This window comes from Pristiophorus japonicus, chromosome 7, assembly GCF_044704955.1.
Source record: "Pristiophorus japonicus isolate sPriJap1 chromosome 7, sPriJap1.hap1, whole genome shotgun sequence".
In the NCBI taxonomy this organism is placed as follows: Eukaryota; Metazoa; Chordata; class Chondrichthyes; family Pristiophoridae; genus Pristiophorus; species Pristiophorus japonicus.
In genome coordinates, this window is record NC_091983.1 from 147,892,354 (window position 1) to 147,918,867 (window position 26,514).

The 26,514-nt window shown below is 45.4% G+C and overlaps 1 protein-coding gene across 1 annotated transcript in view; it reads left to right on the forward strand.

The window, feature by feature from the left end:
• Window positions 1–595: 595 nt before the first annotated feature.
• The window catches only part of klhl32 (kelch-like family member 32), a 478,483-nt gene continuing 452,564 nt past the window's right edge, over window positions 596–26,514 (forward strand). The window contains exon 1 of the mRNA XM_070885400.1: window positions 596–673. The gene's annotated coding sequence lies outside the window, so the exon portion shown is untranslated. The remainder of the gene's footprint in view (window positions 674–26,514) is intronic.

The following is a 26,514-nucleotide window of genomic DNA, read 5'->3' on the forward strand; positions in this document are numbered from 1 at the left end:
GTACGAAGTTTCTACGGACCCGGGAAGGCATCGGAAAAGCTGGTTTTCATCGCGCAATGCACATGTGCTGAAAACCGGCTTTTCCGATCTGTCAAGTTTCTAGCTTGACAGATCATCCGCAGATCGGGAGCGAGGACATTTGCAGGGCAAGATTTCCGATATTTACGGATATCTTGCCCAGAAATGTACTCAAAAATCTTGCCCCTGAAAAAGCAGGCGTATAGGCTACTTTTACGGGCGCAAGTGTTTAAAACTGCACAAAAACATTTTAAAATAAAGTTATAAAAATATATTTTATTCTTAAAAACCCTCCCCACTACAGTAAGTTTATTTCTAACCATAATTTAAAAAAATATTTTTTAAATCGGGAAAATATTTTATTTTTATAAGACATAATAACTTTAATTTCAATTCATTTTAAATATGTGTGGTCTGTTTTTTATTTTTTATTATTTTGTGTGATTGCTTTTGTTCCCATTAATAGCACTGATAACTCGTAGTTACGTGAGTCTCAGTGCTGTTAATGGGAACCTGTGAAATACTTACCTGATTGGCTGAGCAGTCACACATGACTGCATCTTCTGCATCGGGACCCTCTGCACAGGAGCGCACTTCACAGCACAGGAGGAGAAGGCCTCCTCAACGGAAATCAGGGCTCCTCCTAGACCACCAGGTAAATTCGTAAAAAATATCCAGCGAGGATACAATTGCCCACGGGAAGATCCCCAGAGGAATTTCTGGGCCAATAATTCAGTATCATCTCCCTCTCTATATCATTTGTGGTTATGGAGTGCCTTTAAAGTAGAACACATCTTCACATAGAGGGTCTCCTTATTTAAGGAGGGATATACTTGCATTGGAGGCAGTTCAGAGAATGTTCACTAGGTTGATTCCTGGGGTGAAGGAGTTGTCTTATGAGTAAAGGTTGAGCAGGTTGGGCCTGTACTCTTGACAGGGTAGATGCTGAGAGGATGTTTCCCCTCTTGGTGGAATGTAGACCTTGGGGGCATAGTTTCAGAATAAGGGGTTGCACATTTAATATGGAAATGAGGAATTTCTTCTCTCAGAGGGTCGTGAATCTTTGGAATTCTCTACCCGAGAGAGCTGTGGATGCTGGGTCATTGAGTATATTCAAGGCTGAGATAGACAGATTCTTGAACTACAGGGGAGTTAAGGGTTATGGGGAATAGGCAGGAAAGTGGAGTTGAGGCCACAATCAGATCAACCATGATTTTATTGAATGGCGGAGCAGGCTCGAGGGGCCATACGGCCTACTCTCGCTCTTATTCTTATGTTCTTCTGCTCTTTCAGGCCAGAAGCTCTTATTGGTCTAAATGAACAGATCCTGAGGCGAGTTAGATAGAAACTGTTCCGCTGCAGTTTGACTCATGTTTGTAAATCTCTGGCTCCTCTACAAGGTCAAATAATTGCAGGAATTAACTGACTTAAAGAAAAAATATTTTCTTTAAACAATCTTGTTTAGTGAATCTAGCAAAGTCTGACAATTTGAAACATGACAGACAACGTTTTTATATCTACGGTTTTAAAATATGAACTTGCTTGCAATTGTACTGTCCAACAAAATAAATGTTATAAACTTTCATCTTAGCCCCCTCCTATTCTCATCTGCATGCTGGTCCTTGGCGACATAATTTGAAAACACATCAGGTTTCACATGTTTGCAGACAACACCCAGCTCTATCTCAGCACCACTTCTCTCAACCCCTCCACTCTCTCTAAATTGTCAGACTGCTTGTCTGACATCGAGTACTGGAAGAGCAGAAATTTCCTCCAACTAAATATGAGAAACATAGAAACATAGAAAATAGGTGCAGGAGTAGGCCATTCGGCCCTTCGAGCCTGCACCGCCATTCAATAAGATCATGGCTGATCATTCCCTCAGTACACCTTTCCTGCTTTCTCTCCATACCCCTTGATCCCCTTAGCCGTAAGGGCCATATCTAACTCCTTCTTGAATATATCTAATGAACTGGCATCAACAACTCTCTGCGGCAGGGAATTCCACAGGTTAACAACTCTCTGAGTAAAGAGGTTTCTCCTCATCTCAGTCCTAAATGGCCTACCCTTATCCTAAGACTATGTCCCCTGGTTCTGGAATTCCCCAACATTGGAAACATTCTTCCCGCATCGAACCTGTCCAGTCCCGTCAGAATCTTATACGTTTCTATGAGATCCCCTCTCACTCTTCTAAACTCCAGTGAATAAAGGCCCAGTTGATCCAGTCTCTCCTCATATGACAGTCCTGCCATCCCTGGAATCAGTTTGGTGAACCTTCACTGCACTCCCTCAAGAGCAAGAACGTCCTTCCTCAGATTAGGAGACCAAAACAGAACACAATATTCCAGGTGAGGCCTCACCAAGGCGCTGTACAACTGCAGTAAGACCTCCCTGCACCTATACTCAAATCCCCTAGCTATGAAGGCCAACATACCATTTGCCTTCTTCATCGCCTGCTGTACCTACGTGCCAACTTTCAATGACTGATGAACCATGACACCCAGGTCTCATTGCACCTCCCCTTTTCCGAATCTGCCTCCATTCAGATAATATTCTGCCTTCGTGTTTTTGCAACCCGAATGGATAAACTCACATTTATCCACATTATACTGCATCTGCCATGTATTTGCCCGCTCACCCAACCTGTCCAAGTCACCCTGCAGCCTCTTAGCGTCCTTCTCACAGCTCACACCGCCACCCAGTTTAGTGTCATCCGCAAACTTGGAGATATTACACTCAATTCCTTCATCTAAATCGTTAATGTATATTGTAAAGAGCTGGGGTCCCAGCACTGAGCCCTGCGGCACTCCACTCGTCACTGCCTGCCATTCTGAAAAGGACCCGTTTATCCCGACTCTCTGCTTCCTGTCTGTCAACCAGTTCTCTATCCTCGTCAGTACATTACCCCCAATACCATGCGCTTTGATTTTGCACACCAATCTCTTGTGCGGGACCTTGTCAAAATTCTTTTGAAAGTCCAAATACACCACATCCACTGGTTCTCCCTTGTCCACTCTGCGAGTTACATCCTCAAAAAATTCCAGAAGATTCATCAAGCATGATTTCCCTTTCATAAATCCATGCTGATTTGGACCGATCCTGTCACTGCTTTCCAAATGCGCTGCTATTTCATCCTTAATGATTGATTACAACATTTTCCCCACTACTGATGTCAGGCTAACCAGTCTATAATTACCCCTTTTCTCTCTCCCCCCCTTTTTTAAAAAGTGGTGTTACATTAGCTACCCTCCAGTCCATAGGAACTGATCCAGAATCGATAGACTGTTGGAAAATGATCACCAATGCATCCACTATTTCTAGGGCCATTTCCTTAAGTACTCTGGGATGTAGACTTTCAGGTTCCGGGGATTTATCGGCTTTCAATCCCATCAATTTCCCGAACACAATTTCCCGCCTAATAAGGGTATCCTTCAGTTCTTACTTCTCACTGGACCCACTGTCCCCTAGTACATTCGGAAGGTTATTTGTGTCTTCCTTCGTGAAGACAGAACCAAAGTATTTGTTCAATTGGTCTGCCATTTCTTTGTTCCCCATTATAAATTCACCTGAATCTGACTGCAAGGGACCTATGTTTGTCTTCACTAATCTTTTTCTCTTCACATATTTACAGAAGCTTTTACAGTCAGTTTTTATGTTCCCTGCAAGCTTCCTCTCGTACTCTATTTTCCCCCTCTTAATTAAACCCTTAGTCCTCCTCTGTTTGATTCTAAATTTCTCCCAGTCCTCAGGTTTGTTGCTTTTTCTAGCCAACTTATATGCCTTTTCCTTGGTTTTAACACTATTCTTAATTTTCCTTGTTAGCCACGGTTGAGCCACCTTCCCCATTTTATTTTTACTCCAGTCAGGGATGTACAATTGCTGAAGTTTATCCATGTGATCTTTAAATGTTTGCCATTGCCGATCCACCGTCAACCCTTTAAGTATCCTTTGCCAGTCTATTCTAGCCAATTCATGCCTCATACCGTCGAAGTTACCTTTCCTTAAGTTCAGGACCCTAGTTTCCGAATTAACCGTGTCACTCTCCATCTTAATAAAGAATTCTACCATTGGGAAGACTGAAGCCATTGTCTTTGGTCCCTGCCACAAACTCCGTTCCCTCGTCACCGACTTCATCCCTTTCCCTGGCAACTGTCTGATGCTGAACCAGACTGCTCGCAACCTTGGTGTTGTTTATCAAACTACCGCCCCATCTCCAACCTCCCTTTCCTCTCCTTGAACGTGTTGTCACCTCACAAATCCGTGCTAATCTTTCCCGCAATTCTATGTTTGAATCACTCCAATACGGTTTTCGCACCTGCCACAGTATCGAAACGGCTCTCATCAAAGTCTCAAATGACACAGTTTGTGACTGTGAACAAAGGCAAACTATCCCTCCTCATCCTTCTTGACTTGTCTGCAGCCCTTGACATGGTTGACCACTCTATCCTTCTCCAACGGCTCTCCACCATCGTCCAGCTAGGTGGGACTGTACTAGCCTGGTTCCATTTTTATCTCTCTAATCAAAACCAGAGAATCACCTGCAATGACTTCTCTTCCCACCTCCATATCGTTACCTCTGTTGTCCCCCAAGGATCTATCCTTGGCTTCCACCTATTTCTCATGTTGCCCCTTGGAGACACCATCCAGAAATACAGCATCAGTTTCCACATGTACACTGACGACACCCAGCTCTACCTCACTACCACTTCTCTTGACCCCTCTTCAGTCTCTAAAGTTTCAGACTGCTTGTCCAACATCCAGTTCTAGATGAACAGAAATTTTCTCCAATTGAATATTGTGAAGTCCGAAGCCATTGTTTTCGGTCCCTGCCACAAACTCAGTTCCCTAGCTGTTATGCCTGTAATGCACTTATGAATGACTCCACGAGGTAATGTGTTGTACTCAAGCTGTAATGACCTTGGTCCTTTATTCATAACTCCAGAGTGAGGCACAAGCATGGTGGGTAGCCTTTTATACTGGGTCCTGCACACCTATGCAGGTGACCCTCAGGTCTCCCACCACAATGCCCTCTGGTGGACAGCCTCTGCCACTGGGGCAGGAAACCCCAGTCTCTACCAGTTGCACCCTCTAGTGGTGCCAGCATAGTATATATACAGTGTAAACCTTATTTATAGTACATCAGGTAACAAGTCTCCATCTTATGCAACTATACCATGACTAGACAGAGAGTATATCTATAGTCTGCATTTACAACACTAGCCACTGACTCCATTCCTCTCCCAACTTCTGTCTGCGACTGAGCCAGACTGTTTGCAACTTTGGTGTCATATTTGACTTTGAAATGAGCTTCCGACCACATATCCGTAGCATAATTAAGACCACCTATTTCCACCTCCGTAACATCACCCATCTTCGCCCTTGCTTCAGCTCATCCGCTGCTGAAGCCCTCGTCCATGCCTTTGTTACCTCTAGACTTGACTTTTCCAATGCACGCTTGGCTGGCCTCCTGTTATGTCTTTAATGCTCTTATGAATGACTCCATGAGGTCTAGTATTGTACTTGAGCTGTTGTGACCTTAGTCCCATTTATTGTAACGCCAGAGTGAGGCACAAGCATGGTGGGCAGCCTTTTATACTGGGCCTTGCACACCGATGCAGGTGACCCTCAGGTCTCCCACCACAGTGCCCTCTGGTGGCACACCTTATGTGTCTATTGATATGTATGCAACGCATTGTAATCAGCATTCTACCGCCACCAGAGGGCGCATCTGTTGGCATCCCAAGGGATCCCAGCATCCCTTGGGAGCATTGCATATAAGCAGGCCTCCCATGCTGTGCCAGCACTCTGGAGTTAGAATAAAGAGACTAAGATCACACTTACTCAAGTCTATACTATTCAGTCACATTGCTTTATTTGAGACATTACAACTGGTGACAAGTAATAGATAACGAACCATCACGCAAAAATGCAGAGAACTGTTGGTATCCTGGAGAAATTCTCAGAAGGTGACGATTGGGAAGCCTTCGTGGAGCGACTCGACCAATACTTTGTGGCCAACGAGCTGGAAAGGAATGAAAACGCTGCCAAACAAAGGGCGATCCTCCTCACCGTCTGCGGGGCAACAACCTATGGCCTCATGAAGAATCTTCTTGCTCTGGTGAAACCGACAACTAAATCGTATGAAGAACTGTATACGCTGCTCCGGGAGCACTAAATCTGAAGGAGAGCATTCTGATGGCAAGGTATCGATTTTATACATGTCAACGGTCTGAAGTGGCGAGCTACATTGCCGAACTAAGGCACCTTACAGGACATTGTGAATGCGAAGAGACTTTTTTGTGCTTGGCATTGGCCATGAGGTTATCCTTCGCAAACTATTGACTGTTGAAACACTGAACCTGAGCAAAGCCATAATGAAAGCCCAGGCATTTATGTCCACCAGCGATAACACCAAACAAATTTCGCAGCATAAAGATGCATCGGCAAGTACTGTACACAAAGTAGCATTGTTTTCAGGCAGGAATGCATAAGGCAGAACATACACGCCTGCAGCTGCACGACCTCAGATGACTCAGAGTCCGCCATCAAGTGTGAATACGAGGCAATTAACACTTTGTTGGCGCTGCAGAAGTGATCATTGAGCCCATCAATGCCAATTCAAACACTAAGCGTGCAAAGGCTGTGGAACAATGGGACACCTCCAGCGAATGTGCAGACGAGCTGCAAACCCAGCAAACCACCATGTTGCAGAGGAAGATCGATCCATGGCGGATCAAACTGAACTAAAGACTTGAACCAAGGATGCAGAAGTGTATGGGGTACACACCTTCACTACGAAATGTCCACCTATCATGTTAAAAGTTGAACTGAACGGAATTCAAGTATCCATGGAATTGGACACGGGTGCGAGTATCATGAGCAAAAAGGCCTTTGAGAGGCTGTGGTGCAACAAGGCACAAAGGCCCAAGCTGAACCGTATTCATACCAAGCTGACAACTTACACTAAAGAGCTGATCCCTGTAATTGGCAGTGCAGCAGTAAAAGTCTCCTATGATGGAGCGTTGCACGAACTACCACTATAGATTGTACCAAGAGATGGTCCTACACTGTTCGGCAGAAGCTGGCTGGGCAAAATCTACTGGAACAGGGACGACATCCGAATGCTTTCGTCCGTCGATGACCCCTCATGTGCCCAGGTTTTGAGCAAGTTCCCATCGTTGTTTGAGCCAGGTATCGGAAATTTCTCTGGGGCGAAGGTGCAGATCCACTTGGTTCCCGGTACACGACCTATCCACCACAAGGCACGTGCGGTGCCATACATGATGCGAGAGAAAGTGGAGATCGAGCTGGACAGGCTGCAACAAGAGGGCATCATCACGCCGTTTGAGTTCAACGAGTGGGCCAGTCCGATTGTTCCGGTTCTCAAGGGCGACGGCATGGTCAGAATTTGTGGGGACTATAAAATAATGACTAACCATTTTTCGCTGCAGGACCAGTACCCGCTACCCAAGGCAGATGACCGATTTGCGACGCTGGCAGGAGTGAAGACGTTCACCAAGTTGGACCTGACCTCGGCCTACATGACGCAGAAGCTGGCGGAATCTTCGAAAGGCCTCACCTGCATCAACACGCACAAAGGTCTGTTCATCTACAACAGATGCCCCTTTGGGATTTGATCGGCCGCGGCAATTTTTCAAAGGAACATGGAGAGTCTGCTAAAGTCGGTTCCATGCACCGTGATTTTCCAGGACGACATATTGATCACAGGTCGGGACACCATCGAACACTTGCAGAACCTAGACGAGGTTCTGAGTCGGCTAGATCGTGTGGGACTCAGGTTGAAACGCTCGAAGTGTGTTTTCCTGGTGCCAGAGGTCGAGTTTTTAGGGAGAAGAATCACGGCAGACGGCATCAGACCCACCAATGCCAAGAGGGAGGCCAACAAGAACGCGCCGAGACCACAGAACATGACGGAGCTGCGGTCGTTCCTGGGACTCCTCAATTATTTTGGTAATTTCCTACCCGGGTTAAGCACCATGTTAGAACTTCTACATGTGTTGCTGCGCAGGGAGATGACTGGGTTTGGGGGAAATCACAAGAATCTGCTTTTGAGAAAGCCAGAATTCTGTTATGTTCCAACAAACTGCTTGTTCTGTATAACCCATGTAAACGACTAGTGCGAGCTTGCGATGCGTCTTCGTACGGGGCGGGTGTGTGTTACAACAAGCAAACGGATTGGGAACATTGCAACCTGTCGCTTATACATCCAGGAGTTTGTCCAAGGCCAAAAGGACCGACAGCATGATGGAAAAAGAAGCTCTGGCATGCGTTTACGGGGTGAAAAAAATGCACCAGTATTTGTTTGGGCTTAAGTTCGAGTTAGAAACTGACCATAAGCCGCTCATATCGCAATTCTCAGAGAGCAAAGGTATTACTACAAATGCCTCCGTTCGCATCCAAAGATGGGCGCTCATGCTGTCTGCATATAACTATGTAATTCGCCACAGGCCAGGCACAGAGAACTGCGCTGATGTTCTCAGTCGGCTACCATTGCCCACCACCGGGGTGGAAATGGCACAGCCTGCAGATTTGCTCTTGGTGATGGATTCATTTGAAAATGAAAAGTCACCCAGATCAGGACCTGGATCAGCCAGGATTATTTATTACTGTCCCTTGTAAAAAATTGTGTACTCCATGGGAGCTGGTCCAGCGTCCCAGTGGAGATGCATGAAGAGATCAAGCTGTTCCAGCAGCGCAAAGATGAAATGTCCATACATATGGACTGTCTTTTGTGGGGTAATCGTGTGGTTTTGACTAAGAAAGGCAGAGAAACGTTCATACATGACCGACACAGTACCCACCCAGACATAGTCATGATGAAAGCTATAGCCAGATCCCATGCGTGGTGGCCCGGCATTGACTCAGATTTGGAGTCTTGCGTGCGCCAGGGAGACACCGCTAAGTTTATGGTCATAGCCCTCCAAACCGTGGTCTAGGATCCACGTTGACTTCATTGGCTCGTTTCTAGGCAAAATGTTTTTGGTTGTTGTAGATGCTTATTCAAAATGGATTGAGTGTGTAATAATGTCTGTAAGCACGTCCATTGCCACCATTGAAAGTCTACGAGCCATGTTTGCCACGCACGGGCTGCCTGATGATCCTTGTCAGCGACAAAGGGCCGTGCTTCAGCAGCGCTGAATTCAAGGAACTCCTGACCCACAATAGGATCAAGCACGTCACATCTGCCCCATTTAAGCCCGCATCTAACGACCAGGCAGTCCAAACCATCAAGCAAAGCTTGAAACGTGTGTCGGAAGGCTCCCTGCAGACCCGCCTGTCCCGAGTCCTGCTCAGCTACCGCACAAAACCCTACTTGCTCACCGGGGTTCCCCCTGCCAAACTGCTCATGAAAAGGGCACTCAAAACAAGGCTCTCTCTAGTCCACCCTGATCTCCATGATCATGTCGAGGGCAGACGGCATCAACAAAGCATGTACCATGATCACGCAAATTTGTCACGCGATATTGAAGTCAATGACCCTGTATTTGTACTCAACTATGGACATGGTCCCAAATGGCTTGCTGGCACTGTCGTAGCCAAAGAAGGGAGTAGGATGTTTGAGGTCAAACTTGAAAATGGACTAACTTGCAGAAAGCATTTGGACCAAACCAAGCTGCAATTCACAGACAGCCACGAGCGACCTGAAGAGGATACCACCAACTTCGACCCTCTGACACACACACAAGTGGCAACCGACATCACAGTTGATCATGAAGCTGAACTCATCATCCCCAGCAGCCCAGCAAGGCCAGCTGCGCAGCAGCCCAGCGAAGGCCCAACCAACTCACCTGCACCTGTGTTTGTACCAAGACGATCGACTAGGGAGCGGAAAGCCCCAGATCTCACCCTGTAAATAGGTGTACTATTGACTTTGGCGAGGGAGTGATGTTATGTATGCAACACCTTGTAACCAACATTCTACCGCCACCAGAAGGTGCATCTGTTGGAGTCCCAAGGGATCCCAGCATCCCTTGGGAGCACTGCAGAGAAGCAGGCCTCCCATGCTGTGCCAGCACTCTGGAGTCAGAATAAAGAGACTAAGGTCACACTTACTCAAGTCTACAGTACTCAGTCACATAGCTTTATTTGAGACATAACAACTATACAGTTAATATACATGGTCTACATACATGATACCTCCCATCTTCCACCCTCCATAAATTTAAGCTCATCCAAAACTCTGCTTTCCCTATCCTAACTCGCACCAAGTCCCGTTCATCCACCACCCCTGTACTCACTGATCTACACTGGCTCCTGGTTTATCAACACCTCAATTTTAAAATTCAACTCCTTGTTTTTAAATCCCTCCATGGCCTTGCTTTTCCCTATCTCTGTAACCTCCTCCAACCCTACAACCCTCCGAGATATCTGCACTCCTCCAATTCTGGCCTCTTGCACATCCCTAATTTTAAACGCTCAACCATTGGCGGCGTGCCTTTAGCTGCCGAGGCCCTAAGCTTTGGAATTCCCTCTCTAAGCTTCTCCACCTCTCTACTTCTCTCTCATCCTTTAAGAAACTCCTTAAAACCAACCTCTTTAACCAAGCTTTTGGTCACCTGCCCTAATTTTACCTTAAACGGCTTGTAAAATTTTGTTTGATAATGCTCCTGTGAAGTGTCTTGGTGCATTTTACTGCATTAAAGGTGCTATATAAATGCAAGTTGTTATTTTTTAAAAAAGTTTTGATGCAGGTTTTCACAGGATACCCAGTTTGTGTGTGGTCTACTCTACCATAAGTGTGCGGCTGGGGTTTTTATGATAACACCAATGTGTTGTATCCATGGTAATGAATAATTCTGTGGCCTAGATTTTTTGCTTTAAAAGAGTAATTTATATCTATTTTTGTAAAATGAGGGCAGATGTCTGAATGCTGTGATATACATATAATAGTATGAGCTGCAGTGGTGAAATATAGATTTCACCATTGCTCATTTCACATATAGTGATTAGTATTTTTTTTAGTTTTCTACCTTCATTAGTTAGACACTGCTGCTTAAAATGAGATTCTGCATGTGATTAGAAATTTATATTACACTGCAGCTAGCTACAAAATAGTTCACTGCAACATGGAAATGGAACATCTCGATCTGGGTTTGTACCTGAAGGTGACAAGAACAAAACAAAGCAGTTCGGCCACTGTAGCTCATACCTTATCCCTTCAGCGCAGCATTCAGACATCTGTCCTACTTTTATAAAAACAGACAAAAGTTATTCTTCCAAATAAAAAAATCAAGGCCACAGAACTGTACATAAACAAAAAAACTTTAAAGGGATGGGATTAATATAGGCAAACTTATATTTATGATTTCATTGGTTTTGAGTTATAGGGAAGTGAAGCAAACAAAAACACAGTTTTATTCTTCTGTCCATGAAGTATCCTCTGTCTACTGCATGTTCTATGTCATAAACTCACTATATCTTCAGGTCCTAGGTCACAGCTCTTATGCATGACTGTATGTTAAAATGGAAATACAATTATAAGAAAAGTAAATATTATCCATTATTTTATATATACAAGCAGATCATGGTAAGTCAGAGGATATGCTATTTCATCGGAATAGGAATGTTATATCTGAAATATTATTTGAATTAGCAGTATATTTTGAAACGCCAGTGTTCTGCTTCTTTCAACCTGCCTAACAGTGAAGGAAGTTTTCAATTGGTTACTGCAACAGTTACTTGTACAGTCGGTTTACTGGTAATTTAATCTAAACTCTAATTTTAAGCAGTGCAGGTGAACAGAATACTTGCCGACTGCACAGTTAAGTGTGATAGAAACCAGCTGGAAACATAAGAACATAAGAATTAGGAGCAAGAGTCAGCCAGTCGGCCCCTCGAGCCTACTCCGCCATTCAATGAGATCATGGCTGATCTTCTACCTCAAATCCACTTTCTTGCACTATCGCCATATCCCTTGATTCCCTTAATATCCAAAAATCTATCGATCTCTGTCTTGAATATACTCAAAGACTGAACCTTCATGGAATTCCAGAGATTCATCACCCTCTGAGTGAAGACATTTCTCTTCATCTCAATCCTAAAGGACTGGCCTCTTATTCTGAGACTGTGAGCCCTGGTTCTAGACCCCTCAGCCAGGGGAAACATCCTTCCTGTATCTACCCTGTCAAATCCTGTAAGAATATTGTATGTTTCAATGAGATCATCTTTCATTCTTCTAAACTTGAGAAAATATAGGCCGAGTCTACTCAATCTCTTCTCTTAGCACAATCCCTCCATCCCAGGAATCAGTCTAGTGAGCCTTCGTTGCAATCCTTCAATGGCAAGTATATCCTTCCTTAGAAGACCAGAATTGTACACAATACTCCAGGTGCGGTTTCACTGGGGCCCTATAAAATTGCAGCAAGACATCTTTACTCTTATGCTCAAATCCTCTTGTAATAAAGACCAACATACCATTTGCTTTCTTGATTGCTTGCTGTACCTGCGTGTCTATATACCCTTGAAGTTTCTTTGCATCCTCCTCACAACTTACATTCCCAGACTGGATCAACTGGGCCTTTATACACTGGCGTTTAGAAGGATGAGAGGGGATCTCATAGAAACATATAAGATTCTGACAGGACTGGACAGGTTAGATGCGGGAAGAATGTTCCCGATGTTGGGGAAGTCCAGCACCAGGGGACACAGTCGTAGGATAAGGGGCAGGCCATTTAGGACTGAGATGAGGAGAAACTTCTTCACTCAGAGAGTTGTTAACCTGTGGAATTCCCTGCCGCAGAGAGTTGTTGATGCCAGTTCATTGGATATATTCAAGAGGGAGTTTGATATGGCCCCTACGGGTAAAGGGATCAAGGGGTATGGAGAGAAAGCAGGAAAGGGGTACTGAAGGAATGATCAGCCTTGATCTTATTGAATGGTGGTGCAGGCTTGAAGGGCTGAATGGCCTACTCCTGTACCTATTTTCTATGTTTCTAGCTTTGTATCATCAGCAAACTTGGATATATTACATTTGATCCCCTCATCCAAATCATTGATATAGATTGTGAATAGTTGGGGCCTATACACCGATCCATGCTAATATATTACCCCCAATCCCATGAGCCCTATTTTTGTTGGCACCTTATCAAATGCCTTTTGGAAGTCCAAATACACCACATCCACTGGTTCCCTTTTATCCACCCTGTTTGTTCCATCCTCGAAGAACTCCAGCAAATTTGTCAAACATGACTTCCCCTTTATAAATCCATGCTGACTCTGCCTGACCGAATTTTGCTTTTCCAAATGTCCTGCTACTGCTTCTTTAATAATGGACTCCAACATTTTCCCAACCACAGATGTTAGGCTAACTGGTCTATAGTTTCCTACTTTTTGTCTGCCTCCGTTTTTAAATAGGGGCATTACATTTGCATTTTTCCAATCTGCTGGGACCTCCCTAGAATCCAGGGAATTTTGGTAAATTACAACCAATGCATCCACAATCCCTGCCGCTACTTCTCTTCAGACCCTTGGATTACTACAGCCCTGTAGACCATGAGCTTATTGGCAGATTTGAGGGCCTGGTCTTCGAACATTCTTTTCCTCAGGCAGCCGAAGGCTGCACTGGCGCACTGGAGGCGGTGTTGAATCTCGTCATCAATGTCTGCTCTTGTTGATAAGAGGCTCCCGAGGTATGGGAAATGGTCCACATTGTCCAGGGCTGGGTGTGGATCTTGATGACTGAGTGTAAGGCCCATGCTTTCGTATGCCTAGTAAATACGTTGACTATGTATGTGCGCAGATGCAGGCGTCGTCTGCGTACTGTAGCTCGACGACAGAGTTTGGGGTGGTCTTGGACCTGGCCTGGAGACGGCGAGGTTGAACAGGTTCCCACTGGTTCTGTAGTGTAGTTCCACTCCAGCGGGGAGCTTGTTGACTGTGAGGTGGAGCATGGCAGCAAGGAAGATTGAGAACAGTGTTGAGGCGATGACGCAGCCCTGTTTGACCCCGGTCTGGACATGCCCCATTACCGGAAGATTGTATTGAGAGGACATCATTAAACACACCAGCATCACCAACAACAACACCAACCTTCTCCGCAATCACCTGATGCTGCACAGGACACAGGGCATCAGCACCTGACAACATTGCTGCCAAGATGCCAGTGATGGCCTCACCATGGCCACATTTACTTCACTTCACACTGTACACCCTGGCTGTCACATGTAGTGCCAGGTTGGCACCACCCCACACCAGCACCATAAAGCATCCCAGCAATGCCCAAGTCATTCCTTTCACACTCATCACCATTGTGTAGGGTACCCTTATGTTTTGTCATTCACAACAACTCACAGCCACTTCCAAAGGTGCAAACAAATCTGTCCAAGAACATAAAAATTTAAATGTTTGACAGTACATTAGCAGAAACTCTACATGAACATTGGTTTAAACACCCACGTGCCTACCCTTGTGTGTTGTTAGTTGGTCTGATTGGACAATAATGAGGGTAAGTGTGAGGGATAACTAGTGAGAGGGGGAAGTGATAATGTAGAGAGAGAGAGGGAGGTGCAAGGTCAGTTGGTGTGAGTAAGGAGCTACAGGAGTAGGGTAGGGAATGCAGAGTGATGGGGATGTGATGAGTGGCACAGCAGGATGAGGTTGAGTGTTGTCGAAGACACCGATTCAAGGTAAGACTCTTAACACAAGCAGACCGTTTATTGTTACTTGTATACAAGGGGAGAGTGCCCTAGACAAAGGCTTAGGGTACCAACTCCGGTAATACACAGAAATTGGAACATATTTATACACCCAAGTAAACAATTCCTATCATATGTGATGGTTCCTCTTTTTTTTGTAATAGTGCAGAGTTTAGCAGTTAATTTAATTACCTCAACAGTGTTAATCAATGGCTACTTGTCTTAGCTACCCTTTCCTTATTTTGGGCTAACCTCTCCTTGCCCTCTGTACACACTGTCTGTTTTTTTTGGTTATCACATCCTATTTGTGATTATAATTAGACAGAGAAGACAGATGACCTTAGCTGCTGTGAGGTATTGCAACCCGTGGTTTCAACTGCTGACAGCTTGTTTGCTGAAGTAAGCTCTAATTCCTAGGTTGACCAAATATAATGTCCCAGCAAGCCTTGCAATCTATGGTTGCTCTTTTTCTATCTTTCCACATTCCTCCCTTTTGTCCCTAGAGGGACAATAACATTTAGTCCAACTGAATTTTACAGAGTCTCTCCATCTCCATGGTTTCTGCCTTCTCTGAGACTTCTGGGGTTGTGGCTACCATCATGGTGGTCGCCCCCGCTGGTACGGCTGTAGCCCTTAGTTGTGCACAGCAGCATTTTATCAGGACAAATACCAAATATAGAGCAAAGATAATGACCAGGAATATGATCAGCCCTTGTACTATGGTTTGACCTATAGGCCCGAACCATCCGCCTGCCCAATCAAGCATGCCCCAGGAACCTGGTTTCTTTAACTTTTCAACTTCCTTCCGGATGTGGTCCACTAAGTTACCTATTTCCTCAGAATTGTCAGGAATGTACGTACAACACTCGGACCCTATTAGTGGACATGTTCCACCCTTTTCTGCCAGCAGATAGTCTAGAGCCATTCTATTTTGCAAAGCTACTGTTCTTATAGCCACCATCTCATCGTTTAATCCACTTATAGCTTCTGCAGTGTCGTTTGCTACCTCTTCTAATATTCTAGCCACTTTTCTTATTTCTCTTATGGCAAATGCTACCCCTAGAGGGGGAACAAGGATAGAAAAGAATCGTTGTGTTTCTGTAATGGCTCGTCTGGATCGATAATGCGGGCGATTTGCTGGAGAGGATAAGTGACGACTGTATGGTACCACATATGCCAGGTAACATGATCCTGTCCAGCCCCTTGGCAACCAGGAGTAGGCCTTGTGGCCACAAACAAAATATGTTCCATTGTACGAGGTGGTTTTATCCACATCAAACCCTGCGGATACCAGGGAATAGTTGAAAGTACCTATCTGGTTGGCGTATGGGACATTCAATGTACAACCATAAAACTGAGAGGACGTATAAAGGGGAAACTCGTCAGGAGTATCCATCACTGTAAGATTATACTCGCACCGACTCGTGCCTACGAATATTGCCCCGGCCAAGTTCCTTACTAAACATATTGTCCCCGGTGGCCTTCCCATACCTGTGGCCCTGGTAAGGGTGAGGAAGGGAGGCTTATGGGAGTGGTCATACCTCGGTTGGTACCACCCTTCAAAGGTATTCAGATGATATCCCCCCTTTTCCCAGGGCTCTGCAGATAGGGGGTAAAATGATAAACTAGAGGATTCCATCATCTTCCCGTCGCCCGATGGTGGGTATACTACCACAGACGCAGCTCTTATCATCCTAGGGATGTGCCATTCTGGTAGATATACCATTCTACTACTTCTGACAGATTAAGTGGGATAGGTCGAAGAGGAATCCCTTCCTTAGAATGGAGAGGGGTTTGGGTACATATACAACAACCTTCTTCTTTGTTGTTTTCCGTAGCGTATTTGTGGGACATATACAAGAAGGTGTTTACGTGCAATTCGGGCATTACAGGTATTATAAGTGTCACAAGGAAACATAGTCCTGATGTCCATTTCCCTTTACTGATGGGGTTGGTGATTCCTTTTCCTCGTGTCCTGGAGCTCTTTTGCAGTGTGAGGCGTGGATCCATATTGGTCTCTCCTTTATCTTCACGGCAGTATTGGTGGTCAACAGGATCTGGAATGGACCTTCAAACCTTGGGTGAAGACTATTTTTCCTCTTGAACACCTTCACGTACACGAACTCGCCAGGCTCCAAGCTATGGCATCTTCCTTCGGCAGGATCAATTTGGGCTTCCTTTACCTGGGAATGAAAGTTAGAAATACATTTTGTTAAAGCAATGCAATAGTTTAGCATATTTTCTTCCATTTTGTGGACATCCATTTGTTTAGCAGTAAACGGTGCAGAAAAAGGCAAACGTTGGGGACGTCCCATGACGATTTCATGTGGTGATAATCCTGTCGTTCTATTTATTGCTGATCGCATTACCATTACTGCCAAAGGAAACAGTTCGACCCATTTGAGTCCAGTCTCATCACATAACTTTGCTAATTTATTCTTCAACATTCCATTGGATCTCTCCACCAATCCAGCTGACTGTGGGTGATAACTGCAGTGAAAATGTTGGTTGATTTGTAACAGTAGTTGCGTCATTCTTTTTACATGGAAAAGCTTCAACCCATTTAGAATGCATTCAGGATAGTTTTCTGGATAGTTGAGGAATAGAGAAATGGCAGAGACTTTGAACAAATATTTAGAACCGGTCTTCACAGTAGAAGACACTAAAAACATCCCAAAAATGGATAATCAAAGGGCTATAGGGAGAGGGGAACTTAAAGCAATCGCTATCACACAAGAAAAAGTACTCAATAAAATAATGGGACTAAAGGTGGACAAGTCCCCTGGACCTGATGGCCTGCATTCTTGGGTCTTAAAAGAAGTGACTACAGAGATAGTGGGTGCATTGGTTGCAATGTACCAAAATTCCCTAGATTCTGGAGAGATTCCAGCGGATTGGAAATCCGCAAATGTAACATCCCTATTTAAAAAAGGGGGGTGACAGAAAGCAGGAAACTATAGACCAGTTAGCCTAACATCTGTCATTGGGGAAATGCTGGAGTCCATTATTAAGGAAGCAGTAGCAGGACTTTTGGAAAAGCAGAGTCAGCATGGTTTTATGAAAGAGAATTCATGTTTGACAAATTTGCTGGAGTTCTTTAAGGATGTAACAAGTAGGGGGGATAAGGGGGAGCCAGTGGATGTGGTATATTTGGATTTCCAGAAGGCATTCGATAAGGTGCCACATAAAAGGTTGCTACACAAATCCACTGAGAGGATAGACGCACCAACGTCAGTGTTCTCGCTCAGGTCAACATTCCCAGTGTCGAAGCACTGACCACACTTGATCAGTTCCATTGGGCGGGCCACATCATCCACTTCCCCAACACGAGACTCCCAAAACAAGCACTCTACTCGGAACTGCTACATGGCAAGCGAGCCCCAGGTGGGCAGAGGAAATACTTCAAGGACACCTTCAAAGCCTCCTTGATAAAGCGCAACATCCCCACCGGCACCTGGGAATCCCTGGCCCAAGACCGCCATAAGTGGAGGAAGAGCTCGATGGCATTGAGCACCTCGAGTCTCATCACCGAGAGCATGCAGAAATCAAGCACAGAGAGCCGAAGGAGCGTGCAGCAAACCAGACTCCCCACCCACTCCTTCCTTCAACCACTGTCTGCCCCACCTGTGACAGAGACTATAATTCCCATATTGGACTGTACAGTCACCTGAGAACTCACTTTTAGACTGGAAGCAAGTCTTCCTCAATTTCGAGGAACTGCCTATGATGATGACGATGATTAGCATGGATAGAGGATTGGCTAACGAACAGAAAACAGAGAGTCGGGATAAATGGGTCATTTTCTGTTTGGCAAATGGTAACTAGTGGGGTGCCACAGGGATCAGTGCTGGGGCCTCAACTATTTACAATCTATATTAATGACTTGGATGAAGGGCCTGAGTGTAATGTAGCCAAGTTTGCTGATGATACAAAGCTGGGTGGGAAAGCAAATTGTGAGGAGGACACAAAGAATCTGCAAAGGAATATAGACAGGCTAAGTGAGGGGCAAACATTTGGGCAGATGGAGTATAATGTGGGAAAGTATGAGGTTATCCACTTTGGCAGAAAAAAATAAAAAAGCTAATTATTATTTAAATGGAGAGAGATTACAAAATGTTGCAGTACAGAAGGACCTGGGAGTCCTTGTGCATGAAACACAAAACGTTAGAATACAGATACAGCAAATAATCAGGAAGCCAAATTGAATGTTGGCCTTTATTGCAAGGGGGAGAGAGTGTAAAAGCAGGGAAGTCCTGTTATAACTGTACAGGGTATTGGTGAGGCCACATCTAGAGTACTGCGTACCGTTTTGGTCTCCATATTTAAGGAGGGATATACTTGCATTGGAGGCAGTTCAAAGAAGGTTCACTAGGTTGATTCCTGAGATAAAGGGGTTGACTTATGAAGAAAGGTTGAGCAGGTTGGGCCTCTACTCTTTGGAGTTTAGAAGAATGAGAGGTGATCTTATTGAAACATATATATACGATAAGGTAGATGTAGAGAGGATGTTTCCACTCGTGGGGGAATCTAGATCTCGGGGCCACAATTTCAGAATAAGGGGTCGCCCATTTAGAACTGAGATGAAGAGGAATTTCTTCTCTCAGAGTCGTGAATCTTTCGAATTCTCTACCCCAGAGAGCTGTGGAGACTGGGTCACTGAATATATTTAAGGTGGAGATAGACAGATTTTTGAACGATAAGGGAGTGAAAGGTTATGGAGAGCAGGCAGGGAAGTGGAACTGAGCCCAAGATCAGATCAGCCATGATTTTATTAAATGGCGGAGCAGGCTTGAGGGGCCAAATGGCCGACTCCTGTTCCTATTTCTTATATTCTTATGTTTAACTATGGAACAGGCTATTTTAGATCTATTTTTTGTGCAATGAGAAAGGGAGAATTAATAACCTAGTCGTAAAGGAACCTCTGGTGAAGAGTGGTCATAATATTTAGTTAAGATTTAGTAAAGTCCAAAACTAGCATCTTAAATCTGAACAAAGCAAACTAAGTAGGTATGAGGGGTGAGTTGGCGAAGGTAGGTTAGGAAACTAGATTAAAAGGTAGATAAGCAATGGCAAACATTTAAATAAATAATTCATAATTTGCAACAAATATACATTCCCTTAAGGAATAAAAACTCCATGGGAAAAGTGAACCAACTGTGGCTAACAAGAGAACAACAACAAAATCTTAGATTTATATAGCGCCTTTAACGCAATGAAACGTCCCAAGGTGCTTCACAAGCGTATTATGAGACAACAAATTTGACAGCGAACCACATAAAGAGAAATTAGGGCACGTGACCAAAAGCCTGGTCAAAGAGGTAGGTTTTAAGGAGCATCTTAAAGGAGGAAAGAGAAGTAGAGAGATTTAGGGAGGGAATTCCACAGCTTAGAGCCGAGGTAGCTGAGGACATGGCCACCGATGGTTGAGCAATTATCATCAGGGATGCTCAAGAGGGCAGAATTACAGGAGCGCAGATATCTCGGGGGGTTGTGGGGCTGAAGGAAATTACAGTGATAGGGACGGACGAGGCAATGGAGGGATTTGAAAACAAGGATGAGAATTTTAAAATTGAGGCATTGCTTAAGAATAAGGGGTACGCCATTTAGGATCGAGATGAGGAGAAACCTCTTCACTCAAAGAATTGTGAACCTGTGGAATTCTCTACCACAGAAAGTTGTTGAGGACAGTTCGTTAGATATATTAAAAAGGGAGTTAGATGTGGCCCTTATGGCTAAAGGGATCAAGTGGTATGGAAAGAAAGCAGGAATGGGGTACTGAAGTTGCATGATCAGCCATGATCATATTGAATGGTGGTGCAGGCTCGAAGGGCCGAATGGCCTACTCCTGCATCTACTTTCTATGTTTCTATGTTTAACCAGGAGCCAATGTAGGTCAGCAAGTACAGGGGTGAAAAGTGAATGGGACTTGGTACAAGTGTTGGAATAGTCAAGTCAAGAGGTAACAAAGGCATGGATGAGGGTTTCAGCAGCTGATGAGCCGAAGCAAGGGCAGAAACAGGCAGTGCTACGGAGGTGGAAATATAGGACGGAGTTATTTGCAATAGAAAAATGCTCTGATTGGCTCTCCATTATCATATGACCTGATTGCTGATTGGTCCCCTTGGACACCCAGAAATTTCTCTGGAATGTGTAATTGGAACGACCCAGCCCAAGTTCTAAGTGACTTTGCAAAGTGTAATTCGAGCCATTCTGACTTCAGAACCCAGAGAGGATAGAACTCCCCATCCCAGCCCAAGTGCATGCCGCCCCAGCCGAAGCTCCTGACCCCATCCCAGCCCAAGTTCCTGACCTGACCATAGATGGGGCATTGTGTGTGGCTCACGGATTGTTAACAGGTTTATTGGATATGAAGTGAATAGTGTCAGTGTTGTGACTTCCAGATTTCACCCACTCCAATGATGTCCCTTGTAACACACGCACCAAGCTTTCCGACAAATTGGGTGTGGGTGTAATGGGAATGGGCTTGGAAGAACATGATCCGTCTTCCCTGAGTTCCCTCTTTCCCTCCGATCCCTCCTCACGCTTCTCCTCTCTCGCCCCCAGTCCCTGTTTCTCTCCCCCCAGTCTGTCTCTCTCACTCTCCCCTGTGTGTCTCTCTCTCTTTCTCCCCCTCCCCCGTCTCTCTCGCTCTCTCTCTCTCCCCCCACCCCCCACGCCCCCGTATCTGTCTCTCTGTGCCCGCCCTCCCCCCTCCCCCCCGTTTCTCTCTCTCTCTCTCTCTCCCGTGTTTCTTTCCCTCTCTCCCCCCATATCTCTCTCTCTTCCCCCTGCCCCGGTGTCTCTCTCTCTCTCTCCCCCAGTCTCTCCCCCCGCCCGTGTGTCTCTCTCTCTCCCTCCCCATGTCTCTCTCTCCCCACCGCAGTCTCTCTCTCCCCGCCAGTCTCTCTCTCTACCCCCGCCGCCATGTCTCTCTCCCCCCACCCCCAGTCTCTCTCTCCCCCCCGCCTTGTCTCTCTCTCTCTCTGCACCCTCCCCCCAACCACCCCCCTCCCCCCGCGCTCCCTGTGCTCCCGCCACCCTCTCTCTCTCTCCCACTACCTCCGATGTTTTCTCTCCCATAGAAGGCTGCAAAATATTCCAAATAATGCAAAAGCTGGAAGCAAATCCAGCTCCAGGCTCCAGCAGCAGAAAACACGGTTGGAACAACGTGGTCGTTGCGGGGCCCCACTTCCAGTTCCGGTTTCGGGTCCGAGGAGTCTGCACATGCGAGAGGTGCTGGGGGTGGAGTCCAGGGGATGCAGGTGCAGAAAACACACAGTGCAAATAGTCACACTGGGAAAGATAATGACTTATATTGCTGCCAAAAAGAATCGGAAGCCTGAGGATTGGGAGTATTTTAGAATTCAGCAAAGCATGACCAAGAAATTGATAAAAAGAGAGAAAACAGAATAAGCGAGTTAACTAGCAAGAGGCATAAAGACAGATTGTAAAAGCTTCTACACGTATGTAAAAAGAAAGATTAGCGAAAGTAATATGTAGGTCCCTTGCAGGCAGAGACAGGAGAAATTATAATGGCGAATAACGAAATGGTAGAGATATTAAACAAATACTTTGTATCTGGCTTTATGGAAGAAGACACAAAAAACATTCTGGAAATAGTGGGGAACCAAGGGTCTAGTGAGAATGAGGAACTTAAAGAAATTAGAATTAGTAAAGAAATAGTACTGGAGAAATTACTGGGATTAAAAGTCATCAAATCTCCTGGATCTGATGGTCTACATCATAGGGTTTGAGAAGAAGTAGCTACAGAGATAGTGGATGCATTAGTTTTGATCTTTCAGAGTTCCCTAAATTCTAGAAAGGTCCCCGTGGATTGGAAGCTAGCAAATGTAACGCCGTTATTCAAGAAAGGAGGGTGAGAGGAAAGAGGGAACTGTAGACCAGTTAGCCTGACATTAGTAGTAAGGAAAATGTTAGAATCTATTATTAGGGATGTGGTAACAGGTCACTTTGAAAATTATAATATGATTGGGGAGAGTCAACATAGATTTATGAAAGAGAAACTGTTTGACAGATCTGTTGGAGTTTTTGAGGTTGTAACTGGCAGGGTAGATAAGGGGTAACTATTGGATGTAGTGTATTTGGATTTGCAAAAAGCATTTGATAAGCTGCCACACAAAATTAAGGTTCATAGGATTGGGAATTGGTTAATGGACAGAAAACAAAGAGTAGGAATCATTCAAATGTGTCGTTTTTGGGTTGGCAGGCTCGTGGGGTACGCAAAGATCAGTGCTTGGGCCTCAGCTATTTACAATCTATATCAATGGACCAGAATTTGTAGTGGGTAATAATGATGTAGCAACAGCATTTGCTGTTATTACCCCTCTGAAACTAACCGCAAAATCAGGATATAGCACACGCGGAATTAATGTGGAAATTCTGAAGTTGCGATCAGTCACTCACTGCTCCGACACTAGCTGTGCTGTCAATCTCTCCCCGCCACCCCCTCACTGCCCCCCTGCCCCACCCCTGCATAGCCGGCAATCAGTGTAATCAGTGAAATCAATGAAATTGATGAAAACTTGGGCTTTTCCATGGTAATATTGCTGTTAAATACCACATTAGATGTTGAGCCTTATTGAAATAGGTGTAACTGGGGTTTTAACAGCATATTGACTGCTAAAAAAAACGTTATGGTCCTGAAAAACTTTTTTTTATATTTGTGGAGTGTCAAATTTCTCCATTATGATAATGTTGTCGGGGCCCATAGCCTTTGCCGTATCCAGTGCGCTCAGCCACTTCTTGATATCACGTGGAGTGAATCGAATTGGCTGCAGACCGGCTTCTGTGATGGTGGGGACCTCAGGAGGAGACTGATATGGATCATCCACTTGTCACATCTGGCTGAAGAACCATCTCCCCTTGATATACCATTTGCTTTCTTAATTGCTTGCTGTACCTGCATGTTAGCTTTCTGTAATTCATGTACAAGGACACCTAGATCCCTCTGAATACCAACATTCACCACCACAACAGCTGTGGAACCAACGGCAATGTGCTTGACTCTTAACTGTCCTCTGAAATGGCCTAGCAAACTATTTAGTTGTACCAAACCACTACACAAAACAATAATAAGAATAAAATTGGACGGACCACCCATCAATGAATGGGCACCAGTTTCAGACATGACAAAGGCACGCCTAGTCGACCCTGCAAAGTCCTCCTCACTAACATCTGGGGACTTGTGCCAAAATTGGCAGAGCTGTTCCACAGACTAGTCAAGCAACAGCCTGACATAGTCATACTCACAGAATCAGACCTTTCAGCCAATGTCCCAGACTCTTCCATTACCATGCCTGGATATATCCTATCCCACCGGCAGGACAGACCCACCACAGGTGGCAGCACAGTAGTATACAGTCAGGAGGAAGTGGCCCTGGGAGTCCTCAACATTGATTCTGGACTGCAGGAAGTCTCATGGCTTCAGGTTAAGCATGATTACCACATATCACTCTCCCTTAGCTGATGAATCAGTACTCCTTCATGTTGAACACCACTTGGAAGAACACTGAGGGTAGCAAGGCCACAGAATGTACTCTGGATGGGGAACTTCAATGTTCATCACCAAATGTTGCTCGGTAGCACCACCACTGTCCGAGCTGGTCGATTCCTGAAGGACATAGCTGCCTGACTGCGGCAGGTGGTGAGGCAACCAACACGAGGGAAAAACCTATTTGATCTCGACCTCACCAATCTACCTGTCGCAGCTGCTTCTGTCCATGACAGTATTGGTGGCAGTGACCACCACACAGTCCTTGTGGAGGCAAGTCTTGTCCTCACACTGAGAATGCCCTCCATCGTGTTATGTGGCACGACCACTGTGCTAAATGGGATAGATTCAGAACAGATTTAGCAGCTCAAAACTGGGCATCCATGAGGTGTTGTGGGCCATCAGCAGCAGCAGAATTGTATTCCACCAAAAACTGTAACTTCATGACCCGACACAACCTTCACTCTACCATTACCATCAAGCCAAGGGACCAATCCTGGTTAAATGAGGAGTGCAGAAGAGCATGACAGGAGCAGCACCAGGCATACCTAAAAATGAGGTACCAACCTGGGGAAGCTGCAATACAGGACAACATGCATGCTAAACAGTGGAAGTAGCATGCTGTAGACAGAGTTAAGCTATCCCACAACTAACGGATCAGATCAAAGCTTTGCAGCCCTGCCATATTAAATAACTAATGGGAGGATGATGATCCATGAACATCCCCCTCCTCAATGATGACGGAGCCCATCACGCAAGTGCAAAAGACAAGGCTGAAGCGTTTGCAACCATCTTCAGCCAGAAGTGGCGAGTGGATGATCCATATTGGCCTCTTCCTGAGGGCCCCACCATCACAGAAGCCAGTCTTCAGCCAATTAGATTCACTCCACATGTTATCAAGAAATGGCTGAATGCACTGGATACAGCAAAGGCTATGGGTCCCGAAAACATTCCGGCTGTGGTGCTGAAGACTTCTGCTCCAGAACTAGCCACGCCTCTAGCCAAGCTGTTCCAGTACAGCTCGCATTGGCATTTACCCGATAATGTGGAAAACTTCCCACGTATGTCCTGCCACAAAAAGCATCAGTCCACACTCAATCACCAGCAAAGTGATGGAAGGTGTCATCAATAGGACTATCAAGCGCTACTTAATCACCAAAAAGCTGCTCACCGATGCTCAGTTTGGGTTCTGCCAGGACCATTTGGTTCCAAACCTCATTTCAGCCTTGGTCCAAACATGGATAGAAGAGCTGAATTCTAAAGATGAGGTGAGAGTGACTATCCTTGACATCAAGGCAGCATTTGATCGAGTATGGCATCAAGGAGCCCCAGTAAAATTGAAGTCAATGGGAATCAGAGAGAAAGCTCTTCACTGGCTAGAGTCATACCTAGCACAAAGGAAGATGATTGTGGTTGCTGGAGGCCAATCATCTCAGCCCCACAACATCGCTGCAAGAGTTCCTCAGGACAGTATCCTGGGCCCAACCATTTTCAGCTGCTTCATCAATGACCCTCCCTCCATCATAAGGTCAGAAGTGGGGATGTTTGCTGATGATTGCACAGTGTTCAGTTCCATTCGCAACACCTCAGATAGTGAAACAGTCCATGCACACATGCAGCAAGACCTGGATGACATTCAGGCTTGATGATAAGTGGCAAGTAACATTCGGACCACACAAGTGACAGGCAATGACTATCTCCAGCAAGAGAGTGTCTAACCACCATCCCTTGATATTCAACAGCATTAGCTTTGTCAAAATCCTGGGGGGGTCACCATTGATCGGAAACTTAACTAGACCAGCCACATAAATACTGTGGCAATAAGAGCAGGTCAGAGGCTGGATATTCTGCGACGAGTGTCTCACCTCCTGTCTCCCCAAAGCCTTTCCACCATCTACATGGCACAAGTCAGGAGTGTGATGGAATACTCTCCACTTGCCTGGATGAGTGCGGCTCGAACAACACTCAAGAAGCTCGACACCATTCAGGACAAAGCAGCCCGCTTGATTAGCACCCCAACCACCACCTTCATCACCATCACAGGCAGTCTCTCGAAATCGAGGAAGACTTGCTTCCACTCTAAAAGTGAGTTCTCAGGTGACTGTACAGTCCAATATGGGAATTACAGTCTCTGTCACAGGTGGGACAGACAGTGGTTGAAGGGAAGGGTGGGTGGGGAGTCTGGTTTGCCGTACACTCCTTCCACTGTCTGTGCTTGGTTTCTGCATGCTCTTGGCGATGAGACTCAAGGTGCTCAGCGTCTTCCCGGATGCTCTTCCTCCACTTAGGGCGGTTGTGTCCGCGCACATTCAGAGGCCGAACTCTAAGCCA